Source organism: Rhinolophus hipposideros (assembly GCF_964194185.1).
Source record: "Rhinolophus hipposideros genome assembly, chromosome: X".
Lineage (NCBI taxonomy): Eukaryota > Metazoa > Chordata > Mammalia > Chiroptera > Rhinolophidae > Rhinolophus > Rhinolophus hipposideros.
This window is the reverse complement of record NC_138046.1, coordinates 43,207,664-43,227,090: the sequence shown is the minus strand read 5'-3', so window position 1 is coordinate 43,227,090 and position 19,427 is coordinate 43,207,664.

Here is a 19,427-nt window from a genome sequence, read left to right as displayed (position 1 = left end):
TTAGGGTTAGGGTTAGGGTTAGGATTTAATGTTAGGGTTAGGTTAGGGTTGGTGTTAGGTTTAGGGTTAGGGTTAGAGTTAGGGTTGGTGTTATGTTTGGGGTTAGAGTTAGGGTTAGGGTTAGGGTTAGGGTTAGGGTTAGGGTTAGGGTTGGTGTTAGGGTTAGGGTTAGGGTTAGGGTTAGGGTTAGGGTTAGGGTTAGGGTTAGGGTTAGGTTCCCCCGAGCACTACCCCTCGCCCTAGGCCTACGCCTAGCACTACCTCTGGTCTTACCCCTACCACTGGCCCTACAGCTCCCCCTACCCATAGGCCCACCCCCATCTTTACCCCTAGCCACAGCTCCCACTCCTGGTCCTAGGCCTACTCCGAGGTTTACCCCGACACCCACCCCTTGACCTTTGCCTACCCCAGCGCTACGCCTATGGCTCCCACTAGCCCTACCTCGGGCCCTAGACCAACGCCCAGTGCTCACTCTAGTCCGAAGCCTAGCACTTGCACGTCGCAGACCAGTACACCTTGCCCTACCGATAGCCAGAGCACTAACCCGTGTCCTACGAAATCTACCTGGACCCACCATTAGCCACACCCTAATCATGCCCCACATCCGTTCGGAGTCCTAGGACTACACGGAGCCCTCCCGTGACACCTACTCCTAGCCCTCGGCCATCCCCTACCACTACCACTAGTCCTAGGCCTAACATGAGCCCTAACCCTAACACTGCCCGTGGGCCTCTGCCAACCACTAGTTCTTCACCTAACCCTACCCCGAGCACGACCCCTCGCCCTAGGCCTACGCCTAGCACTACCTCTGGTCCTACCACTACCCCTGGCCCTTCAGATCCCCCTACCCATAGGTCTACCGCCATCCCTACCCCTAGCCACAATTCCCACTCCTGGCCCTAAGCCTACTCCGAGGTGTACCTCGACACCCACCCCTTGCCCTATGCCTACCCCAGCGATACGCGTACCGTTCCCACTAGCCCTAGCTCGGGCCCTAGACCAACGCCCATGGCTCCCTCTAGTCCGAGGCCTAGAACTTGCCCGTCGCTGACCAGTACACCTTGCCCTTGTTAGGGTTAGGGTTAGGGTTAGGGTAAGGGTGAGGGTTAGGGTTTAGGGTTACGGTTAGGGTTAGGGTTAGGGTTAGGGTTAGGGTTAGGGTTAGGGTTAGGGTTAGGGTTGGTGTTAGGGTTAGTGTTAGGGTTAGGGTTAGGTTTGGTGTTAGGGTTAGAGTTAGGGTTAGAGTTAGGGTTAGGGGTTAGGGTTAGGGTTAGTGTTAGGCTTAGTGTTAGGTTACCCCGAGCACTACCCCTCGCCCTAGGCCTACGCCTAGCACTACCTCTGATCCTACTCCTACCCCTGGCCCTACAGCTCCCCCTACTCATAGCCCCAACTCCATCCCTACCCCTAGCCACATCTCCCACTCCTTGTCCTAGGCCTACTCCGAGGTTTACCCCGACACCCACCCCTTGCCATTTGCCTACCCCAGCGCTACGCCTAACTCTCCCACTAGCCCTACTTCGGGCGCTAGACCAACGCCCAGTGCTCACTCTAGTCCGAGGCCTACCACTTGCCCGTCGCCGACCAGTACACCTTGCCCTACCGTTAGCCAGAGCACTAACCCGTGTCCTACGAATTCACCCTGGACCCACCCTTACCACACCCTAATAGAGCCCTACACCTCTTCCGAGTCCTAGGACTACCCGGAGCACTGCCGTGACACCTACCCCTAACCCTCGGCTAACCCCTACCACTACCACTCGTCCTAGGCCTAACATGAGCCCTAACCCTAACACTGCTCGTTGACCTCTGTCAACCACTAGCACTTCACCTAACCCTACCCCGAGCACGACCCCTCGTCCTAGGCCTACGCCTAGCACTACCTCTGGTCCTACCACTACCCCTGGCCCTACAGCACCCCCTACCCATAGGTTCACCCCCATCCCTACCCCTAGCCACAGCTCCCACTCCTGGCCCTAGGCCTACGCCGAGGTTTACCTCGACACCCACCCCTTGCTCTATGCCTACCCCAGCGCTACGCCTACTGCTCCCACTAGCCCTAGCTCGGGCCCTAGACCAACGCCCAAGTCTCTCTCTAGTCCGAGGCCTAAAACTTGTCCTTCGCTGACCAGTACACCTTGCCCTTGTTAGGGTTATGGTTAGTGTTAGGGTTAGAATTAGGGTTTAGGGTTAGTGTTAGGGTTAGTGTTGGTGTTAGTGTTAGGGCTAGGGTTAGGGTTAGGTTACCCCGAGCACTACACCTCGCCCTAGGCCTACGCCTAGCACTACCTCTGGTCCTACCCCTACCCCTGGCCCTACAGCTCCCCCTACCCATAGGCCCACCTCCATCCCTACCCCTAGCCACAGCTCCCACTCCTTGTCCTAGGCCTACTCCGAGGTTTACCCCGACACCCACCCCTTGCCCTATGCCTACCCCAGCGATACGCGTACCGTTCCCACTAGCCCTAGCTCGGGCCCTAGACCAACCCCCATGGCTCCCTCTAGTCCGAGGCCTAGAACTTGCCCGTCGCTGACCAGTACACCTTGCCCTTGTTAGGGTTAGGGTTAAGGTTAGGGTTAGGGTTTAGGGTTACGGTTAGGGTTAGGATTGGTGTTAGGGTTAAGGTTAGGGTTAGGTTTAGGGTTGGTGTTAGGGTTAGGGTTAGTGTTAGGGTTAGGGTTAGTGTTTAGGGTTAGTGTTAGGTTTAGGGTTGGTGAAAGGATTAGGGTTAGGGTTAGGGTTAGGGTTAGTGTTAGGGTTAGGGTTAGGTGTTAGGGATAGGGTTAGGGTTAGGGTTAGGTTACCCCGAGCACTACCCCTCGCCCTAGGCCTACACCTAGCACTACCTCTGGTCCTACCCCTACCCCTGGCCCTACAGCTCTCCCTACCCATAGGCCCACCTCCATCCCTACCCCTAGCCACAGCTCCCACTCCTTGTCCTAGGCCAACTCCGAGGTTTACCCCGAAACCCACCCCTTGCCCTTTGCCTACCCCAGCGCTACGCCTACAGCTCCCACTAGCCCTACCTCGAGCCATAGACCAACGCCCAGTGCTCTCTCTAGTCCGAGGCCTAGCACTTGCCCGTCGCCGACCAGTACACCTTGCCCTACCGTTAGCCATAGCACTAACCCGTGTCCTACGAAATCACCCTGGACCCACCCTTAGCCGCACACTAATCCAACCCTACATCCGTTCTGAGTCCTAGGACTACCCGGAACCCTGCCGTGACACCTACCCCTAGCCCTCATCTAACCCCTACCACTACCACTCGTCCTAGGCCTAACATGAGCCCTAACCCTAACACTGCTCGTTGGCCTCTGCTAACCACTAGCCCTGCATCTAACCCTACCCCGAGAACGACCCATCGCCCTAGGCCTACGCCTAGCACTACCTCTGGTCCTATCACTACCCCTGGTCCCACAGCTCCCCCTACCCATAGGCCCACCCCCATCCCTACCCCTTGCCACAGCTCCCACTCCTGGCCCTAGGCCTACTCCGAGGTTCACCTCGAAACGCACCCCTTGCTCTATGCCCACCCCAGCTCTACGCCTACTTCTCCCATTAGCCCTAGCTCGTGCCCTAGACCAACGCACATGGCTACCTCTAGTCCGAGGCCTAGAACTTGCCCGTCGCTGACCAGTACACCTTGCCCTTGTTAGTGTTAGGGGTTAGGGTTAGGGTTAGGGTTAGGGTTTAGGGTTAGGGTTAGGGTTAGGGTTGGTGTTAGGGTTAGGGTTAGGGTTAGGGTTGGTGTTAGGGTTAGGGTTAGGGTTAGGGTTAGGGGTTAGTGTTAGGGTTAGCGTTAGGGTTAGCGTTAGGGTTAGGTTTAGGGTTAGGGTTAGGGTTAGGGTTAGGGTTAAGGTTAGGTTTGGTGTTAGGGTTAGGGTTAGGGTTAGGGTTCGGGTTGGGGTTGGTGTTAGGTTTAGGGTTAGGGTTAGGGTTAGGGATAGGTTACCCCTAGCACTACCCCTCGCCCTAGGCCTACGCCTAGCACTACCTCTGGTCCTACCCCTACGCCTGGCCCTACAGCTTTCCCTACCCATAGGCCCACCTCCATTTCTACTCCTAGCCACAGCTCCCACTCCTTGTCCTAGGCCTACTCCGAGGTTTACCCCGACACCCACCCCTTGCCCTTTGCCTACCCCAGCGCAACGCCTACCTCTCCCACTAGCCCTACCTCGGGCCCTAGACCAACGCCCAGTGCTCACTCTAGTCCGAGGCCTAGCACTTGCCCGTCGCCGACCAGTACACCTTGCCCTACAGTTAGCCAGAGCACTAACCCGTGTCCTACGAAATCACCCTGGACCCACCCTTACCGAACACTAATCCAGCCCTACACCTGTTCCGAGTCCTAGGACTACCCGGAGCCCTCCTGTGACACCTACCCCTAGCCCTCGTCTAACCCCTACCACTACCACTCGTCCTAGGCTTAACATGAGCCCTAACCCTAACACTGCCCGTGGGCCTCTGCCAACCACTAGCCCTTCAACTAACCCTACCCCGAGCACTACCTCTCGCCCAAGGCTTACGCCTAGCACTACCTCTGGTCCTACCTCTACCCCTTACCCTACAGCTCCCCCTATTCATAGGCCCACCCCCTCCCCTACCCCTAGCCACAGCTCCCGCTCCTGGCCCCAGGCCTACTTTGAGGTTTACCACGACACCCACCCCTTGCTCTATGCCTACCCGAGCTCTACGCCTACCGCTCCCACTAGCCCTAGCCGGGCCCTAGACCAACGCCCATGGCTCCCTCTAGTCCGAGGCCTAGAAGTTGCCCGTCGCTGACCAGTACACCTTGCCCTTGTTAGGGTTAGGGTTAGGGTTAGGGTTAGGGTTAGGGTTAGGATTTAGGGTTAGGGTTAGGTTAGGGTTGGTGTTAGGTTTAGGGTTAGGGTTAGAGTTAGGGTTGGTGTTATGTTTGGGGTTAGAGTTAGGGTTAGGATTAGGGTTAGGGTTAGGGTTAGGGTTAGGGTTGGTGTTAGGGTTAGGGTTAGGGTTAGGGTTAGGGTTAGGGTTAGGGTTAGGGTTAGGTTTAGGGTTAGGGTTAGAGTTAGGGTTGGTGTTATGTTTGGGGTTAGAGTTAGGGTTAGGGTTAGGGTTAGGGTTAGGGTTAGGGTTAGGGTTGGTGTTAGGGTTAGGGTTAGGGTTAGGGTTAGGGTTAGGGTTAGCTTTAGGTTTAGTGTTGGTGTTAGGTTTAGGGTTAGGGTTAGGGATAGGGTTAGGGTTGGGGTTAGGGTTAGGGTTAGGGTTAGGGTTCGGGTTGGGGTTAGGGTTAGGGTTAGGGTTAGGGTTGGTGTTAGGGTTAGGGTTAGGGTTAGGGTTAGGGTTAGGGTTAGGGTTAGGTTCCCCCGAGCACTACCCCTCGCCCTAGGCCTACGCCTAGCACTACCTCTGGTCCTACCCCTACCACTGGTTCTACAGCTCCCCCTACCCATAGGCCCACCCCCATCTTTACCCCTAGCCACAGCTCCCACTCCTGGTCCTAGGCCTACTCCGAGGTTTACCCCGACACCCACCCCTTGACCTTTGCCTACCCCAGCGCTACGCCTATGGCTCCCACTAGCCCTACCTCGGGCCCTAGACCAACGCCCAGTGCTCACTCTAGTCCGAAGCCTAGCACTTGCACGTCGCAGACCAGTACACCTTGCCCTACCGATAGCCAGAGCACTAACCCGTGTCCTACGAAATCTACCTGGACCCACCATTAGCCACACCCTAATTATGCCCCACATCCGTTCGGAGTCCTAGGACTACCCGGAGCCCTCCCGTGACACCTACCCCTAGCCCTCGGCCATCCCCTACCACTACCACTAGTCCTAGGCCTAACATGAGCCCTAACACTAACACTGCCCGTGGGCCTCTGCCAACCACTAGTTCTTCACCTAACCCTACCCCGAGCACGACCCCTCGCCCTAGGCCTACGCCTAGCACTACCTCTGGTCCTACCACTACCCCTGGCCCTTCAGATCCCCCTACCCATAGGTCCACCGCCATCCCTACCCCTAGCCACAATTCCCACTCCTGGCCCTAAGCCTACTCCGAGGTGTACCTCGACACCCACCCCTTGCCCTATGCCTACCCCAGCGATACGCGTACCGTTCCCACTAGCCCTAGCTCGGGCCCTAGACCAACGCCCATGGCTCCCTCTAGTCCGAGGCCTAGAACTTGCCCGTCGCTGACCAGTACACCTTGCCCTTGTTAGGGTTAGGGTTAGGGTTAGGGTAAGGGTGAGGGTTAGGGTTTAGGGTTACGGTTAGGGTTAGGGTTAGGGTTAGGGTTAGGGTTAGGGTTAGGGTTAGGGTTGGTGTTAGGGTTAGTGTTAGGGTTAGGGTTAGGTTTGGTGTTAGGGTTAGAGTTAGGGTTAGAGTTAGGGTTAGGGGTTAGGGTTAGGGTTAGTGTTAGGCTTAGTGTTAGGTTACCCCGAGCACTACCCCTCGCCCTAGGCCTACGCCTAGCACTACCTCTGATCCTACTCCTACCCCTGGCCCTACAGCTCCCCCTACTCATAGCCCCAACTCCATCCCTACCCCTAGCCACATCTCCCACTCCTTGTCCTAGGCCTACTCCGAGGTTTACCCCGACACCCACCCCTTGCCATTTGCCTACCCCAGCGCTACGCCTAACTCTCCCACTAGCCCTACTTCGGGCGCTAGACCAACGCCCAGTGCTCACTCTAGTCCGAGGCCTACCACTTGCCCGTCGCCGACCAGTACACCTTGCCCTACAGTTAGCCAGAGCTCTAACCCGTGTCCTACGAAATAACCCTGGACCCACCCTTACCACACCCTAATAGAGCCCTACACCTGTTCCGAGTCCTAGGACTACCCAGAGCCCTCTCGTGACACCTAACCCTAACACTCTGCTAACCCCTACCACTACCACTCGTCCTAGGCCTAACATGAGCCCTAACCCTAACACTGCTCGTTGGCCTCTGCCAACCACTATCCCTTCACCTAACCCTACCCCGAGCACGACCCCTCGCCCTAGGCCTACGCCTAGCACTATCTCTGGGACTACAACTACCCCTGGCCCTACAGCTCCCCTTACCCATAGGCCCACCCCCATCCCTACCCCTAGCCACAGCTCCCACTCCTGGCCCTAGGCCTACTCCGAGGATTACCTCGACACCCAATCCTTGCCCTATGGCTACCCCAGCGCTACGCCTACCGCTCCCACTAGCCCTACCTCGGGCCCTAGACCAACGCCCATGGCTCTCTCTAGTCCGAGGCCTAAAACTTGCCCGTCGCTGACAAGTACACCTTGCCCTAGTTAGGGTTAGAGTGACGGTTAGAGTTAGGGTTAGGGTTAGGGTTAGGGTTAGGGTTTAGGGTTAGGGTTAGGGTTAGGGTTGGTGTTAGGGTTAGGGTTAGGTTTAGGGTTTGGGTTGGTGTTAGGGTTAGTGTTAGGGTTAGGGTTAGGGTTAGGGGTTAGGGTTAGGGTTAGGGTTAGGGTTAGGGTTAGGTTACCTCGAGCACTACCCCTCGCCCTAGGCCTACGCCTAGCACTACCTTTGGTCCTACCCCTAACCCTGGCCCTACAGCTCCCCCTACCCATAGGCCCACCCCCAACCCTATCCCTAGACACAGCTCATGCTCCTGGTCTTAGGCCTACTTCGAGATTTACCCCGACACCCACCCCTTGCCCTTTGATAGCCCAGCGCTACGCCTACCGCTCCCACTAGCCCTAGCTCGGGCCCTAGACCAACGCCCATGGCTCCCTGTAGTCCGAGGCCTAGAACTTGCCCGTCGCTGACCAGTCCACCTTGCCCGTGTTAGGGTTAGGGTTAGGGTTAGGGTTAGGGTTAGGGTTTAGGGTTAGGGTTAGGGTTAGGGTTGGTGTCAGGGTTAGGGTTAGGGTTAGGGTTAGGGGTTAGAATTAGGCTTAAGGTAGGGTTAGGGTTAGGGTTAGGTTACCCCGAGCACTACCCCTCGCCCTAGGCCTACGCCTAGCACTACCTGTGGTCCTACAGCTACCCCTGGCCCTACAGCTCCCCCTACCCATAGGCCCACCCCCATCCCTACCCCTAGCAACAGATCCCACTCCTGGTCCTATGCCTACTCCGAAGTTTACCCCGACACCGACCCCTTGCCTTTTGATACCCCAGCGCTACGCCTATTGCTCCCACTAGCCATAGCTCGGGCCCTAGACCAACGCCCAGTGCTCACTCTAGTCCGAGGCCTACCACTTGCCCGTCTCCGACCAGTACACCTTGCCCTACCGATAGCCAGAGCACTAACCCGTGTCCTACGAATTCACCCTGGACCCACCCTTACCACACCCTAATCCAGCGCTACACCTGTTCCGAGTCCTAGGACTACCCGGAGCCCTGCCGTGACACCTACACCTAGCCCTCGGCTAACCCCTACCACTACCACTCGTCCTAGGCCTAACATAAGCCCTAACCCTAACACTGCTCGTTGGCCTCTGCCAACCACTAGCCCTTCATCTAACCCTACCCCGAGAACGACCCATCGCCCTAGGCCTACGCCTAGCACTACCTCTGGTCCAATCACTACCCCTGTCCCTACAGCTCCCCCTACCCATAAGCCCACCCCCATCCCTACCCCTTGCCATAGCTCCCACTCCTGGCCCTAGGCCTACTCCGAGGTTCACCTCGACACCCACCCCTTGCTCTATGTCCACCCCAGCTCTACGCCTACTTCTCCCATTAGCCCTAGTTCGTGCCCTAGACCAACGCACATGGCTACCTCTAGTCCGAGGCCTAGAACTTGCCCGTCGCTGACCAGTACACCTTGCCCTTGTTAGGGTTAGGGTTGGGGTTAGGGTTAGGGTTAGTGTTAGGGTTAGGGTTAGGGTTTAGTGTTAGGGTTAGGGTTAGGGTTGGTGTTAGGGTTAGGGTTAGGGTTAGGGTTAGGGATAGTGGTAGGTTAGGGTTAGGGTTAGGGTTAGGGTTAGGGGTTAGGGTTAGGGTTAGGGTTAGGGTTTAGGGTTAGGTTTAGGTTTAGGGTTAGGGTTGGTGTCAGGGTTAGGGTTATGGTTAGGGTTAGGGTTGGTGTTAGGGTTAGGGTTAGGGTTAGGGTTGGTGTTAGGGTTATGGTTAGGGTTAGGGTTAGGGTTCGGGTTGGGGTTGGTGTTAGGGTTAGGGTTAGGGTTAGGGTTAGGGTTGGTGTTAGGGTTAGGGTTAGGGTTAGAATTCGGGTTGGGATTGGTGTTAGTGTTAGGGTTAGGGTTAGGGTTAGGGTTTAGGGTTAGGGTTAGGGTTAGGGTTGGTGTTAGGGTTAGGGTTATGGTTAGGGTTAGGGTTGGTGTTAGGGTTAGGTTTAGGGGTTAGTGTTAGGGTTAGGGTTAGGGTTAGCGTTAGGGTTAGGGTTAGGGTTAGGGTTAGTGTTAGGGTTAGGGTTAGGGTTAGGGTTGGTGTTCGGGTTAGGGTTAGGGTTAGCGTTTGGGGTTAGGGTTAGGGTTAGTGTTAGGGTTAGGGTTAGGGTTAGGTTTAGGTTTAGGGTTAGGGTTAGGGTTAGGGTTAGGGTTAGGGTTAGGGTTGTTGTTAGGGTTAGGGTTAGGGTTATGGTTCGGGTTGGGGTTGGTGGTAGGTTTAGGGTTAGGGTTAGGGTTGGTGTTAGGGTTAGGGTTAGGGTTAGGGTTCGGGTTGGGGTTGGTGTTAGGGTTAGGGTTAGGGTTAGGGTTAGGGTTGGTGTTAGGGTTAGGGTTAGGGTTCGGGTTGGGGTTGGTGTTAGGGTTAGGGTTAGGGTTAGGGTTAGGGGTTAGGGTTAGGGTTAGGGTTAGGGTTAGGGTTTAGGGTTAGGGTTAGGGTTAGGGTTGGTGTTACGGTTAGGGTTACGGTTAGGGTTAGGGTTGGTGTTAGGGTTAGGGTTAGGGTTAGGGGTTACGGTTAGGGTTAGCGTTAGGGTTAGCGTTAGGTTTAGGTTTAGGGTTAGGGTTAGGGTTAGGGTTAGGGTTAGGGTTGGTGTTAGGGTTAGGGTTAGGGTTAGGGTTAGGGGTTAGGGTTAGGGTTAGCGTTAGGGTTAGCGTTACGTTTAGGTTTAGGGTTAGGGTTAGGGTTAGGGTTAGGGTTAGGGTTAGGGTTAGGGTTGGTGTTAGGGTTAGGGTTAGGGTTAGGGTTAGGGTTTGGGTTAGGGTTAGGGTTAGGGTTGGTGTTAGGGTTAGGGTTAGGGTTAGGGTTAGGGTTGGTGTTAGGGTTAGGGTTAGGGTTAGGGTTCGGGTTGGGGTTGGTGTTAGGGTTAGGGTTAGGGTTAGGGTTAGGCGTTAGGGTTAGGGTTAGGTTTATGGTTAGGGATAGGTTACCCCTAGCACTACCCCTCGCCCTAGGCCTACGCCTAGCACTACCTCTGGTCCTACCCCTACCCCTGGCCCTACAGCTTTCCCTACCCATAGGCCCACCTCCATCCCTACCCCTAGCCACAGCTCCCACTCCTGGCCCTAGGCCTACTCTGAGGTTTACCCCGACACCCACCCTCTGCCCTTTGCCTACCCCAGCGCAACGCCTACCTCTCCCACTAGCCCTATTTCGGGTCCTAGACCAACGCCCAGTGCTCACTCTAGTCCGAGGCCTAGCACTTGCCCGTCGCCGATCAGTACACCTTGCCCTACAGTTAGCCAGAGCTCTAACCCGTGTCCTACGAAATAACCCTGGACCCACACTTACCGCACACTAATCCAGCCCTACACCTGTTCCGAGTCCTAGGACTACCCAGAGCCCTCTCGTGACACCTAACCCTAACACTCTGCTAACCCCTACCACTACCACTCGTCCTAGGCCTAACATGAGCCCTAACCCTAACACTGCTCGTTGGCCTCTGCCAACCACTATCCCTTCACCTTACCCTACCCCGAGCACGACCCCTCGCCCTAGGCCTACGCCTAGCACTATCTCTGGGACTACCACTACCCCTGGCCCTACAGCTCCCCTTACCCATAGGCCCACCCCCATCCCTACCCCTAGCCACAGCTCCCACTCCTGGCCCTAGGCCTACTCCGAAGATTACCTCGACACCCACTCCTTGCCCTATGGCTACCCCAGCGCTACGCCTACCGCTCCCACTAGCCCTACCTCGGGCCCTAGACCAACGCCCATGGCTCTCTCTAGTCCGAGGCCTAAAACTTGCCCGTCGCTGACAAGTACACCTTGCCCTAGTTAGGGTTAGAGTGACGGTTAGAGTTAGGGTTAGGGTTAGGGTTAGGGTTAGGGTTTAGGGTTAGGGTTAGGGTTAGGGTTGGTGTTAGGGTTAGGGTTAGGTTTAGGGTTAGTGTTAGGGTTGGTGTTAGGGTTAGGGTTATGGTTAGGGTTAGGGTTGGTGTTAGGGTTAGGGTTAGGGTTAGGGTTGGTGTTAGGGTTATGGTTAGGGTTAGGGTTAGGGTTCGGGTTGGGGTTGGTGTTAGGGTTAGGGTTAGGGTTAGGGTTAGGGTTGGTGTTAGGGTTAGGGTTAGGGTTAGAATTCGGGTTGGGATTGGTGTTAGTGTTAGGGTTAGGGTTAGGGTTAGGGTTTAGGGTTAGGGTTAGGGTTAGGGTTGGTGTTAGGGTTAGGGTTATGGTTAGGGTTAGGGTTGGTGTTAGGGTTAGGTTTAGGGGTTAGTGTTAGGGTTAGGGTTAGGGTTAGCGTTAGGGTTAGGGTTAGGGTTAGGGTTAGTGTTAGGGTTAGGGTTAGGGTTAGGGTTGGTGTTCGGGTTAGGGTTAGGGTTAGGGTTTGGGGTTAGGGTTAGGGTTAGTGTTAGGGTTAGGGTTAGGGTTAGGTTTAGGTTTAGGGTTAGGGTTAGGGTTAGGGTTAGGGTTAGGGTTAGGGTTGTTGTTAGGGTTAGGGTTAGGGTTATGGTTCGGGTTGGGGTTGGTGGTAGGTTTAGGGTTAGGGTTAGGGTTGGTGTTAGGGTTAGGGTTAGGGTTAGGGTTCGGGTTGGGGTTGGTGTTAGGGTTAGGGTTAGGGTTAGGGTTAGGGTTGGTGTTAGGGTTAGGGTTAGGGTTCGGGTTGGGGTTGGTGTTAGGGTTAGGGTTAGGGTTAGGGTTAGGGGTTAGGGTTAGGGTTAGGGTTAGGGTTAGGGTTTAGGGTTAGGGTTAGGGTTAGGGTTGGTGTTACGGTTAGGGTTACGGTTAGGGTTAGGGGTTTGGGTTAGGGTTAGGGTAAGGGTTAGCGTTAGGGTTAGGTTTAGGGTTAGGGTTAGGGTTAGGGTTAGGGTTAGGGTTAAAGTTAGGGTTAGGGTTAGGGTTAGGGTTGGTGTTAGGTTTAGGGTTAGGGTTAGGGTTCGGTTTGGGGTTGTTGTTAGGGTTAGGGTTAGGGTTAGTGTTTGGGTTGGTGTTAGGGTTAGGGTTAGGGTTAGGGTTAGGGGTTAGGGTTAGGTTAGGGTTAGGGTTATGGTTAGGATTAGGGTTGGTGTTAGGGTTAGGGTTATGGGTTAGGGTTAGGGTTAGGGTTAGGGTTAGGGTTAGGGTTAGGGTTGTTGTTAGGGTTAGGGTTAGGGTTAGGGTTGGTGTTAGGGTTAGTGTTAGGGTTAGGGTTAGGTTTGGTGTTAGGGTTAGAGTTAGGGTTAGAGTTAGGGTTAGGGGTTAGGGTTAGGGTTAGGGTTAGGCTTAGTGTTAGGTTACCCCGAGCACTACCCCTCGCCCTAGGCCTACGCCTAGCACTACCTCTGATCCTACTCCTACCCCTGGCCCTACAGCTCCCCCTACTCATAGCCCCAACTCCATCCCTACCCCTAGCCACATCTCCCACTCCTTGTCCTAGGCCTACTCCGAGGTTTACCCCGACACCCACCCCTTGCCATTTGCCTACCCCAGCGCTACGCCTAACTCTCCCACTAGCCCTACTTCGGGCGCTAGACCAACGCCCAGTGCTCACTCTAGTCCGAGGCCTACCACTTGCCCGTCGCCGACCAGTACACCTTGCCCTACCGTTAGCCAGAGCACTAACCCGTGTCCTACGAATTCACCCTGGACCCAAACTTACCACACCCTAATAAAGCCCTACACCTCTTCCGAGTCCTAGGACTACCCGGAGCACTGCCGTGACACCTACCCCTAACCCTCGGCTAACCCCTACCACTACCACCCGTCCTAGGCCTAACATGAGCCCTAACCCTAACACTGCTCGTTGGCCTCTGTCAACCACTAGCACTTCACCTAACCCTACCCCGAGCACGACCCCTCGTCCTAGGCCTACGCCTAGTACTACCTCTGGTCCTATATCTACCCCTGGCCCTACAGCTCCCCCTACCCATAGGCCCACCCCCATCCCTACCCCTTGCCACAGCTCCCACTCCTGGCCCTAGGCCTACTCCGAGGTTCACCTCGACACCCACCCCTTGCTCTATGCCACCCCAGCGCTACGCCTACTTCTCCCATTAGCCCTAGCTCGGTCCCTAGACCAACGCACATGGCTACCTCTAGTCCGAGGCCTAGAACTTGCCTGTCGCTGACCAGTACACCTTGCCCTTGTTAGGGTTAGGGTTGGGGTTAGGGTTAGGGTTAGTGTTAGGGTTAGGGTTAGGGTTTAGTGTTATGGTTAGGGTTAGGGTTGGTGTTAGGGTTAGGGTTAGGGTTTGGTTAGGGTTAGGGTTCGTGGTAGGTTAGGGTTAGGGTTAGGGTTAGGGTTAGGGGTTAGGGTTAGGGTTAGGGTTAGGGTTAGGGTTAGGGTTGGTGTTAGGGTTAGGGTTAGGGTTAGGGTTAGGGTTAGGTTTAGGGTTAGGGTTAGGGTTAGGGTTAGGGTTTAGGGTTAGGTTTAGGGTTGGTGTTAGGGTTAGGGTTATGGTTAGGGTTAGGGTTGGTGTTAGGGTTAGGGTTAGGGTTAGGGTTAGGGGTTTGGGTTAGGGTTAGGGTAAGGGTTAGCGTTAGGGTTAGGTTTAGGGTTAGGGTTAGGGTTAGGGTTAGGGTTAAAGTTAGGGTTAGGGTTAGGGTTAGGGTTGGTGTTAGGTTTAGGGTTAGGGTTAGGGTTCGGTTTGGGGTTGTTGTTAGGGTTAGGGTTAGGGTTAGTGTTTGGGTTGGTGTTAGGGTTAGGGTAAGGGTTAGGGTTCGGGTTGGGGTTGGTGTTAGGGTTAGGGTTAGGGTTAGGGTTAGGGTTTAGGGTTAGGGTTAGGGTTAGGGTTGGTGTTAGGGTTAGGGTTATGGTTAGGTTTAGAGTAGGTGTTAGGGTTAGGGTTATGGGTTAGGGTTAGGGTTAGGGTTAGGGTTCGTGTTGGGGTTGGTGTTAGGGTTAGGGTTAGGGTTAGGGTTAGGGGTTAGGGTTAGGTTAGGGTTAGGGTTATGGTTAGGGTTAGGGTTGGTGTTAGGGTTAGGGTTATGGGTTAGGGTTAGGGTTAGCGTTAGGGATAGCGTTAGGGTTAGGTTTAGGGTTAGGGTTAGGGTTAGGGTTAGGGTTAGGGTTAGGGTTGGTGTTAGGGTTAGGGTTAGGGTTAGGGTTCGGGTTGGGGTTGGTGTTAGGGTTAGGGTTAGGGTTGGTGTTAGGGTTAGGGTTAGGGTTAGGTTTCGGGTTGGGGTTGGTGTTAGGGTTAGGGTTAGGGTTAGGGTTAGGGTTGGTGTTAGGGTTAGGGTTAGGGTTAGGGTTGGTGTTAGGGTTAGTGTTAGGGTTAGGGTTAGGTTTGGTGTTAGGGTTAGAGTTAGGGTTAGAGTTAGGGTTAGGGCTTAGGGTTAGGGTTAGTGTTAGGCTTAGTGTTAGGTTACCCCGAGCACTACCCCTCGCCCTAGGCCTACGCCTAGCACTACCTCTGATCCTACTCCTACCCCTGGCCCTACAGCTCCCCCTACTCATAGCCCCAACTCCATCCCTACCCCTAGCCACATCTCCCACTCCTTGTCCTAGGCCTACTCCGAGGTTTACCCCGACACCCACCCCTTGCCATTTGCCTACCCCAGCGCTACGCCTAACTCTCCCACTAGCCCTACTTCGGGCGCTAGACCAACGCCCAGTGCTCACTCTAGTCCGAGGCCTACCACTTGCCCGTCGCCGACCAGTACACCTTGCCCTACCGTTAGCCAGAGCACTAACCCGTGTCCTACGAATTCACCCTGGACCCACCCTTACCACACCCTAATAGAGCCCTACACCTCTTCCGAGTCCTAGGACTACCCGGAGCACTGCCGTGACACCTACCCCTAACCCTCGGCTAACCCCTACCACTACCACTCGTCCTAGGCCTAACATGAGCCCTAACCCTAACACTGCTCGTTGACCTCTGTCAACCACTAGCACTTCACCTAACCCTACCCCGAGCACGACCCCTCGTCCTAGGCCTACGCCTAGCACTACCTCTGGTCCTACCACTACCCCTGGCCCTACAGCACCCCCTACCCATAGGTTCACCCCCATCCCTACCCCTACCACAGCTCCCACTCCTGGCCCTAGGCCTACGCCGAGGTTTACCTCGACACCCACCCCTTGCTCTATGCCTACCCCAGCGCTACGCCTACTGCTCCCACTAGCCCTAGCTCGGGCCCTAGACCAACGCCCAAGTCTCTCTCTAGTCCGAGGCCTAAAACTTGTCCTTCGCTGACCAGTACACCTTGCCCTTGTTAGGGTTATGGTTAGTGTTAGGGTTAGAATTAGGGTTTAGGGTTAGTGTTAGGGTTAGTGTTGGTGTTAGTGTTAGGGCTAGGGTTAGGGTTAGGTTACCCCGAGCACTACACCTCGCCCTAGGCCTACGCCTAGCACTACCTCTGGTCCTACCCCTACCCCTGGCCCTACAGCTCCCCCTACCCATAGGCCCACCTCCATCCCTACCCCTAGCCACAGCTCCCACTCCTTGTCCTAGGCCTACTCCGAGGTTTACCCCGACACCCACCCCTTGCCCTATGCCTACCCCAGCGATACGCGTACCGTTCCCACTAGCCCTAGCTCGGGCCCTAGACCAACCCCCATGGCTCCCTCTAGTCCGAGGCCTAGAACTTGCCCGTCGCTGACCAGTACACCTTGCCCTTGTTAGGGTTAGGGTTAAGGTTAGGGTTAGGGTTTAGGGTTACGGTTAGGGTTAGGATTGGTGTTAGGGTTAAGGTTAGGGTTAGGTTTAGGGTTGGTGTTAGGGTTAGGGTTAGTGTTAGGGTTAGGGTTAGTGTTTAGGGTTAGTGTTAGGTTTAGGGTTGGTGAAAGGATTAGGGTTAGGGTTAGGGTTAGGGTTAGTGTTAGGGTTAGGGTTAGGGGTTAGGGATAGGGTTAGGGTTAGGGTTAGGTTACCCCGAGCACTACCCCTCGCCCTAGGCCTACACCTAGCACTACCTCTGGTCCTACCCCTACCCCTGGCCCTACAGCTCTCCCTACCCATAGGCCCACCTCCATCCCTACCCCTAGCCACAGCTCCCACTCCTTGTCCTAGGCCAACTCCGAGGTTTACCCCGAAACCCACCCCTTGCCCTTTGCCTACCCCAGCGCTACGCCTACAGCTCCCACTAGCCCTACCTCGAGCCATAGACCAACGCCCAGTGCTCTCTCTAGTCCGAGGCCTAGCACTTGCCCGTCGCCGACCAGTACACCTTGCCCTACCGTTAGCCATAGCACTAACCCGTGTCCTACGAAATCACCCTGGACCCACCCTTAGCCGCACACTAATCCAACCCTACATCCGTTCTGAGTCCTATGACTACCCGGAGCCCTGCCGTGACACCTACCCCTAGCCCTCATCTAACCCCTACCACTACCACTCGTCCTAGGCCTAACATGAGCCCTAACCCTAACACTGCTCGTTGGCCTCTGCTAACCACTAGCCCTGCATCTAACCCTACCCCGAGAACGACCCATCGCCCTAGGCCTACGCCTAGCACTACCTCTGGTCCTATCACTACCCCTGGTCCTACAGCTCCCCCTACCCATAGGCCCACCCCCATCCCTACCCCTTGCCACAGCTCCCACTCCTGGCCCTAGGCCTACTCCGAGGTTCACCTCGAAACGCACCCCTTGCTCTATGCCCACCCCAGCTCTACGCCTACTTCTCCCATTAGCCCTAGCTCGTGCCCTAGACCAACGCACATGGCTACCTCTAGTCCGAGGCCTAGAACTTGCCCGTCGCTGACCAGTACACCTTGCCCTTGTTAGTGTTAGGGGTTAGGGTTAGGGTTAGGGTTAGGGTTAGGGTTTAGGGTTAGGGTTAGGGTTAGGGTTGGTGTTAGGGTTAGGATTAGGGTTAGGGTTGGTGTTAGGGTTAGGGTTAGGGTTAGGGTTAGGGGTTAGTGTTAGGGTTAGCGTTAGGGTTAGCGTTAGGGTTAGGTTTAGGGTTAGGGTTAGGGTTAGGGTTAGGGTTAAGGTTAGGTTTGGTGTTAGGGTTAGGGTTAGGGTTAGGGTTCGGGTTGGGGTTGGTGTTAGGTTTAGGGTTAGGGTTAGGGTTAGGGATAGGTTACCCCTAGCACTACCCCTCGCCCTAGGCCTACGCCTAGCACTACCTCTGGTCCTACCCCTACGCCTGGCCCTACAGCTTTCCCTACCCATAGGCCCACCTCCATTTCTGCTCCTAGCCACAGCTCCCACTCCTTGTCCTAGGCCTACTCCGAGGTTTACCCCGACACCCACCCCTTGCCCTTTGCCTACCCCAGCGCAACGCCTACCTCTCCCACTAGCCCTACCTCGGGCCCTACACCAACGCCCAGTGCTCACTCTAGTCCGAGGCCTAGCACTTGCCCGTCGCCGACCAGTACACCTTGCCCTACAGTTAGCCAGAGCACTAACCCGTGTCCTACGAAATCACCCTGGACCCACCCTTACCGAACACTAATCCAGCCCTACACCTGTTCCGAGTCCTAGGACTACCCGGAGCCCTCCTGTGACACCTACCCCTAGCCCTCGTCTAACCCCTACCACTACCACTCGTCCTAGGCTTAACATGAGCCCTAACCCTAACACTGCCCGTGGGCCTCTGCCAAACACTAGCCCTTCAACTAACCCTACCCCGAGCACTACCTCTCGCCCAAGGCTTACGCCTAGCACTACATCTGGTCCTACCTCTACCCCTTACCCTACAGCTCCCCCTATTCATAGGCCCACCCCCTCCCCTACCCCTAGCCACAGCTCCCGCTCCTGGCCCCAGGCCTACTTTGAGGTTTACCTCGACACCCACCCCTTGATCTATGCCTACCCGAACTCTACGCCTACCGCTCCCACTAGCCCTAGCCGGGCCCTAGACCAACGCCCATGGCTCCCTCTAGTCCGAGGCCTAGAACTTGCCCGTCGCTGACCAGTACACCTTGCCCTTGTTAGGGTTAGGGTTAGGGTTAGGGTTAGGGTTAGGGTTAGGATTTAATGTTAGGGTTAGGTTAGGGTTGGTGTTAGGTTTAGGGTTAGGGTTAGAGTTAGGGTTGGTGTTATGTTTGGGGTTAGAGTTAGGGTTAGGGTTAGGGTTAGGGTTAGGGTTAGGGTTAGGGTTGGTGTTAGGGTTAGGGTTAGGGTTAGGGTTAGGGTTAGGGTTAGGGTTAGGGTTAGGGTTAGGTTCCCCCGAGCACTACCCCTCGCCCTAGGCCTACGCCTAGCACTACCTCTGGTCTTACCCCTACCACTGGCCCTACAGCTCCCCCTACCCATAGGCCCACCCCCATCTTTACCCCTAGCCACAGCTCCCACTCCTGGTCCTAGGCCTACTCCGAGGTTTACCCCGACACCCACCCCTTGACCTTTGCCTACCCCAGCGCTACGCCTATGGCTCCCACTAGCCCTACCTCGGGCCCTAGACCAACGCCCAGTGCTCACTCTAGTCCGAAGCCTAGCACTTGCACGTCGCAGACCAGTACACCTTGCCCTACCGATAGCCAGAGCACTAACCCGTGTCCTACGAAATCTACCTGGACCCACCATTAGCCACACCCTAATCATGCCCCACATCCGTTCGGAGTCCTAGGACTACACGGAGCCCTCCCGTGACACCTACTCCTAGCCCTCGGCCATCCCCTACCACTACCACTAGTCCTAGGCCTAACATGAGCCCTAACCCTAACACTGCCCGTGGGCCTCTGCCAACCACTAGTTCTTCACCTAACCCTACCCCGAGCACGACCCCTCGCCCTAGGCCTACGCCTAGCACTACCTCTGGTCCTACCACTACCCCTGGCCCTTCAGATCCCCCTACCCATAGGTCTACCGCCATCCCTACCCCTAGCCACAATTCCCACTCCTGGCCCTAAGCCTACTCCGAGGTGTACCTCGACACCCACCCCTTGCCCTATGCCTACCCCAGCGATACGCGTACCGTTCCCACTAGCCCTAGCTCGGGCCCTAGACCAACGCCCATGGCTCCCTCTAGTCCGAGGCCTAGAACTTGCCCGTCGCTGACCAGTACACCTTGCCCTTGTTAGGGTTAGGGTTAGGGTTAGGGTAAGGGTGAGGGTTAGGGTTTAGGGTTACGGTTAGGGTTAGGGTTAGGGTTAGGGTTAGGGTTAGGGTTAGGGTTAGGGTTAGGGTTGGTGTTAGGGTTAGTGTTAGGGTTAGGGTTAGGTTTGGTGTTAGGGTTAGAGTTAGGGTTAGAGTTAGGGTTAGGGGTTAGGGTTAGGGTT